General features: G+C 28.0%; 1 long non-coding RNA gene across 1 annotated transcript; it reads left to right on the forward strand.

Moving 5' to 3' along the window:
* The first annotated feature begins 1,613 nt into the window (after positions 1-1,613).
* LOC137828220 (uncharacterized) lies at positions 1,614-3,787 on the forward strand. Its single transcript, XR_011083839.2, has 3 exons — positions 1,614-1,933; positions 3,309-3,429; positions 3,562-3,787. It is a non-coding gene; the product is annotated as an uncharacterized LOC137828220 (long non-coding RNA).
* The last annotated feature ends 3,449 nt before the right edge of the window (positions 3,788-7,236 follow it).

The following is a 7,236-nucleotide window of genomic DNA, read 5'->3' on the forward strand; positions in this document are numbered from 1 at the left end:
TTATAATTAATTTAGAGATCATATTTTGATAATACTCAACTAATATTTCAAAATTAATTTGAAGATTAAAGTAGTTTTTGATTTACTAATTAGTGATAAAATATTAATAAGTTGAAATATGTACCAAAAAAATATTATAAACTATGTTTACAAATTTTATTATTATTTTTTACAGGTGAAATGAATATGTATTTATTTTACTTTAGCCATCCATATGAAAAAAAATCTTTCTTTAACCCTTTTTCTATCATACTTTTAGTCCATTAACTTGAGACATATCCACAAAAAATGAAACAAATGCAAGAAAAAGAAAATCGTAAACTGTGAGAATACAAAAATATTATCATTTATTTATGCACAAATTTACAAATAAAGGAAAAATAAGTATATTAAAAGAAACATTGAGCTAAGGCCTAATAAAGCAGTAAATTCATCCAATTAGATTGTATATTATAACTTAAAAAGCAGAGCTTTTCTTCTTGTACCCCTATTTTTCCCATGCACTCCCATATTTTCCTCATGCACACCATATTTTAGAAAATGTCAAAATTATCTTTCTTAGTTTTTTAATTCCAAAATATGAAATCTAGATACTTCATAGTTTATAAAACTTGAAAGTTAATATTTTTAATTTTTTGAATTTTAAATTTTATAATTCGAAATATAAATTTTGCAAATCTGAAATTTAAATTTTATATTCTAAATTGTCTAACAGAAACATTAAAAATGTCTGAAGAAATTTAAGACACCTTTTGCTTCTTATATTTTGACTTGTAATATTGTTTTATATATAATTGAATAATAAACAATAAGATGAAAAAATAATCGAATAACGTTTTAATATGCTCTTTTAAAGTTGTATAGTTCACATGTTTAATACAATTATATAACTATTCATTTATATAATACATATTTTATAGTTGAGACTATAAGAAAATGATTGAATGGTAACTAATATAGAAAAAAAAATTAGTTTCTATAATAATTAATTTAGATACCATTTTATAAACTAAAAATTATTGGTTACTAAAATGGTATCTATTATTAATAAAAATTATAAAATAATTAGATACTATATTTTTTATAACTAATAATAAAAATAAAAATAAAGTTTTTTTTATAGAAACCATTTTTTTAAGTCTCTTGTTAAAATGTAATTGGAAATCATATTTTTAGTCACTTTTAATCTATTTTAGAAACTATTTTTTTTTCTCTAAAAATAATAGAATTAGAAACTAATTTTGTAGTTTCTAATCACCATATAATTAGATACTTACATTTTTAGTCACTATTATTTGAATTTAGATACTAATTTTGGGATAATTAAATTTTATAAAATTAATTATTAATTATTAATTTATAAAATATTTTAAATTAATATGAATAAATTTCCTAATTTATTAGTTTTAGTATAATATTTAAATAATTGATATCAATTTAAAAATTACATTTAAAATAATATTTTAACCTTTTAATATTATTTAGATATAGAATTAAATTAATACCAAATTCAAAATATTGTTTAAATTAAAAAATTTATGAATTAATTTAAAATAGATATGTATACTTTTTTTTTAAAACTAAATAGTGCAGTTTTCAATTTCTAACTTTAACTCTCTTTAATCTTTTATCTTTTGTACTTATCTCTCTCACTCAGCACACACGCACCTGCACTCTGCAACACTCTGTAACGGCGACGGACACGACAACTCACCCTCCAGCAACTACGACGGAAACGACAACTCACCTGCAGCAACGACGACAACGACAACGCACCTGCAGAAACGACGACGGCAACGCAACGCACCCTGCAGCGACAGCGACGGCAACACACTCTACAACGACAACGTCCTCTGCAATGGCGATGACAACGCATTCTACAACAATGTGTTTCTTTGCTCTGAAGGAGGCCAACCTCTTCAAGATTATCATCGTAAGTTTCGATTCGTGATCCAGTCTCGCCTTTGATCAGTGTCTCTTTCTCCATCTTAAAACCCTAAATTATGTTATTTGTATTCCCTCATTTAATTGCTAGTTAAGTGTTGTTTGGCTTCTCTTTTAATCCATCTGATATATTGAAATTTAATTAAAGAGCATCACACAAAGTATAATCCTCATATGTCTTTATTCTTCTACCACTGGTCGTCACTTCAAAGTGAGTTCAAACAAACTGTGTTAAAATATGAGTTTCGGTGCTATAGTTGGTACTTAGAATTATGATAATATAGTCCAGATTATTGTAGATGATAGACACACATGCAGACAGGGACAGTCACAGAGTCTATTGTTCAACACTTTGCATTTGCTTAGGCATAGATATTAGGCAGAGAAAGAAAAGAGAAAGGAAGAGGAAAACACATACACAGTGGAAAGATAAACTCACACTATGGATTTCTTTTTAGTCTACATACTAATATTTTTTACTTAATTAAATCTTTTTTAAAGAACATGTTGGTCATTTTTAATGATTGTTTCATATGTAAAAAAGTTTGATTCCAAAAGTGTCTTCAAGGAACTTGTGTTCAAATTCAACTTAGTCACTATCATATATAGTAAACTTTGTTTTAGCAATCAAAGAAATGTTTGAAATTATTGTAGTCAAGAAATATTTTCTAATATGAAATGTTTGTATGATTATGAAAATATATTTTGTTTCAAATAGAAAAGTGGTAAGAAAGAGTATCAAGTTGGTTTTTATTTTTGTTTGAGGGGTCAGTGATACTTAGCACTGCTATGTGTTGCTGTTTTTTGGGTTTCACCCAAAGGGCTGCCTTTTGCCTTTTGAGACCACCTACAAACAGATACTACCTAAAAAGGTGAGCATCAACTTCTTTAGAGTGAAGCCAGATTCCAGTTGAATCACACTTGGGATAGTCTACCTCTAAACCCAGTATAGCTGTTGAAGGGTAGGTATGAGTTGAGTCTTGAAGCTGCCTTTGGGTTTAAAGAGATGTGAATGGATTCCGTGCCTCAATTATTTAATCTGAACTGTGGAGTATTAATTTTGTTGTACAAACAAGCCCAGGGGTGCTAGAAGAGTTTGTTTAATTCATTTTTTTACTCACATTTTCCCTTTTACTTGCTTTTCTAGATAGATAACTTAGAATCTAGTACTCACAATAGTTTATCGTGGGTTACAATCAGCTTAAGGGATTTGGACAAGTATAACTTCCAAATTCGAAGAACGTGATTTATACTACCGTACTGATAGAATTTTATAAGAATGGTCACTTATATTTTCATTTTAAAGGTTTAATTTGAGTCTGACTGTCTACTGGCTGCTTCAAGACATGTAATTATTTTTTCAGCTGTTAAGGCATCTCATGAAGACGGTTTCTCAGCTGGGCATTGGAAATAAGCCTGTTGGTACTACAACTTATATGGCTCAAATGGAAGAACTGATGTAATACCACTTTGATGTTAAAAAGGGTATAGTGAAATTGGAGATTATGCCTAGTCTAACCAGATCAGTTTCATGATATCCAAATCAAATATGGCTTTATTTAATATTTCTAGTACTAACTATGAGTTGTAATATTATGCTTGTTTTATTCCCTGTAGCTGAGGATTGGTTGAAGCCTAATGTTGTGTTGGAAGCATTTGAAGCCAGGGCTGCTAGGATATGTGTTGCTTGTGCTCAAAATCTTAGCAAGTTCTCTAATCCTGAAGAGAGTAAATGATTCAATTATCTTTTAAGTCAGAAGCCTAATGTTTGTATTATTATATTCTTAATATTATTTAAAAACTATTTTATTTGATATATAAGAAATCATTTTTTGAGTAACAATGCATCCTTTGTATATGTTTCAAGGTATCATATATATTTGTTTATCATAGCTTAATTTATTTCTAATGATTTATCTATAAAAGAGGAGCTAAAACATATTGGAATCTGAATTCATCTTCTTGAACGAGAGTAAATAAAGTGCTTGATTTACTTTTAAGTAAAATCATCACATTTGTTGTGACAGAGAGCTCCGAAAACTTTTACTGCCTAATTTTTATAGTTTTTAATTTTTTCTTAAATCTAATAAGCAGTTCCAAAGTTAGTTGTCTGTTTATAAAATTTGCATGAGAAACATAAAATTAATATTTATATTTACTAAAATAGAAAGATAAAGTACAAATATAGAACAGTGAAAATTCCTCTTGAAATAAAATGCATCTAACAAATGACAAAAAGAATGTAATGTTATTTATGATTACTAAGGTATATATTTCTTTACTTTATAATGTTAAAAAAAACTATGAAAATAAAATAATTTCAATTTGGGTTTATTTGATTATCTTTTGTTTCTATCATAATCTTAATTCACATTGACAATTTATAAAAAGAAATTGTAAAATTTTAAAAAAATTACTCAGTTCTAACCATATATCAATTATGAACATAATTGTTTTGAGTTGACAAACTCTATAAATTTATTTTAAAATTAATAAACTTAAATCTAGAAAATAATATAAAATAGGAAAAAGTAAGTAGGCAAATAAAATAATATTTTATAATAAATTATATTATTTAGAAACCAATATAGTGACATTTTTTGGTATTTATATATTTGGTCACTAAATGAGTTTCTATATATTTTGGTCACTAAATTGGTTTCAATGAAATTAATTGTTAATTTGGTTTCTTTATAATTGGTCACTAAATTAGTTTCTATATATTTGGTCATTAAATTAGTTTCTATATATTTGGTCACTAAATTTGTTTTTATTTAATGATAACTAAATTGGTTTTTAAATTAGAATCTAAATTGGTATTTAAAATTAGCGACCATGATTTTAGCCACTTAAGACTATTAGTTTCTAAATTAGTCTCTAATGAAGTTAGTGACTAATTTTATCAATTTAGAAACCAAAAAATTAGTTTCTAAAAACACTTTTTCTTATAGCAAGTTGAGCATTGTTCGTGACACAGTCATATTATAAATATAATTATATATTATACATACAATTTAAATGTGAAATATAGTTGATTTTTTTTATAATTAATTTAGAGATCACATTTTAATAATACTCAACTAATGTTTCAAAATTAATTTGAACATTAAAGTAGTTTTTGTTTTACTAATTAGTGATAAAATATTAATAAGTTGGCAGATAAACGTAACCTGATAATGTTTTCATATTAAATAAATTTTGAAATCTAATGATGTATAAATAGTAGTGAGTTTAGTGATTTTGTAAATAGAGTTTTAGATTTTTGTTTTCTGTCAAAATCACAGTTAGGTATGGAATGGTAGTTGGAAGGAGCATAAATTATTTCACTTTCATCTCTATCGCTCTAAACTTGGAATTAAAATTTGAAATTTAAAATTTGGAATTTAAATTTTGAAATGAAAATTTGCTCAAATTTTAAAATTTGAAAATTTGAAAATTCGAACCAATTTTCTTTAAACCATATTTAACTATTTATATTATATGTGAGGAAACCCCTCTATACAAAGATTAGCATGGACCTTTCGTCATTGACGACGAGATTGAGCAAGGCGAGGAGAGCAGGTTTCTGTGACTCGACGAGTTGACTCGGGACCACAGCCTGAGACACTTGCCGGCATCAACGCTTGGACGTCTTGCTGAGTCGGAGTTGGCAGAGGTGGGGCTCGTCGGAGTTGAGGTGGATGATTTACTTTCTTTCTGTTGTTTTCTTTTAAACTCAGGACAAAGAAAGAAGAGAGACTGAATAGAGAATAAGACAGATTTTCATGCAAGTTGTGGAAGTTGTGGATATAGAGGAGAGAAGTTATTTGTGAGATGTTATATGATTCTACTTTTCTACCTGTGTGCAACTTCGAAAGACACAAATATGAAAAAGGAATTAAAGTCTGCCATGTTCATCTTGTGTGTTTTTAACCATGCAAGGAAACATGTGTAAGGAAAACTAGAGTTACGTCATCTCCTTGTGCTTTTATTCAAGAAAAATCAATATAATTAGACACATGGGCATTAATACTTGAAAGTTATGGTGAATACTATGAAATTAGAAAAATACTGCATTGGAAGCTTCCAATCAGATTCAGGTTTTGTTGCATGTAATAACATTTTGTTGTCTCTAGTTTCTATCATTCCTTTCATCATGGTGTTCTATAAAAAAATGATTGGCCATGATACAGTATCATTTTTCTCTCCTTTACGCAACTCTGGACCGGTGTTATAATTATTTGTACCTCCTGTACATAACATGAGGAGTGATGACACTCTCTGGAACATCAAAGTTCTTGCCATCATATGTGTGTTTCAAACTCTCAATAACATTAGAGAATTTCATTGTCTACCTTGATCTTCAAATACTGTATTTTTTTCATAGTTTCTTTAACTGTCACATTAGACACTGATATTCATCATTCTTCATGTCACTAACTTCAAAATTTTAGGTTAGTCCAAGAAGATGATTATGTGGTTGAATATACATCAGAGTTCCTATTAAAAATTTAAGCAATTATAACGGTTAATTGTTTTTATTTTTACTAGAGTTTTCATCTTAACATATGTAATTTCTTTTTTCTGGAACGAGAATACGAGTTTGAATGACTTGGGGATGATCTTGGAGGTGATTCTTTTGTTCTTGGGTGTGATAATAAATCATCACTACTACCATTTGACTCCATGGTAAAAAGAATCTATTATCAAGTGACGATCTATTATCACATTCTAAAACAAAAGAATCACCTTCAACATCATCCCTAGGTCATTCAAATTCGTCTTTTCGTTTTAGCAGTGAAGAAATTACATTTGCTAAGATGAAAAATTTGGTAAAAATAAAAACAATCAATAGTTAGAATTCCTCAAATTTTTATTAAGAACTCTAATATGTATTCAACCACATTATCATCTACTTAGACCAAATTGAAATTTTGAAGTTAGTGAGATGAAGAATGATGAAGATCAGTCTCTGATGTGACATTTGAAGAAACTATGAAAAAAGTACAGCATCTAAAGATCAAGAAAGACAATGAAATTTTCTAATGTTATTGCACCAAAAGACTTAAATCTTGAAAGTTTGAAACACACATATGAAAGCAAGAACTTTGATGTTCTAGAGAGTGTCAACACTCCTGATGTTATGTACGGGAGGTACAAATAATAATCACACCAGACCAAAGTTGCGTACAGGTGAGAACAATGTTATTGTATCATGGCCAATGACTTTTTTACAAAACCCCATGATGAAAAGGAATGATAGAAACTGGGTCGGCAAGGTGTTATCACATGCAGCAGAACCTAAATCTGATT

Source organism: Phaseolus vulgaris, chromosome 7, assembly GCF_051622355.1.
Source record: "Phaseolus vulgaris cultivar YP4 chromosome 7, ASM5162235v1, whole genome shotgun sequence".
Lineage (NCBI taxonomy): Eukaryota > Viridiplantae > Streptophyta > Magnoliopsida > Fabales > Fabaceae > Phaseolus > Phaseolus vulgaris.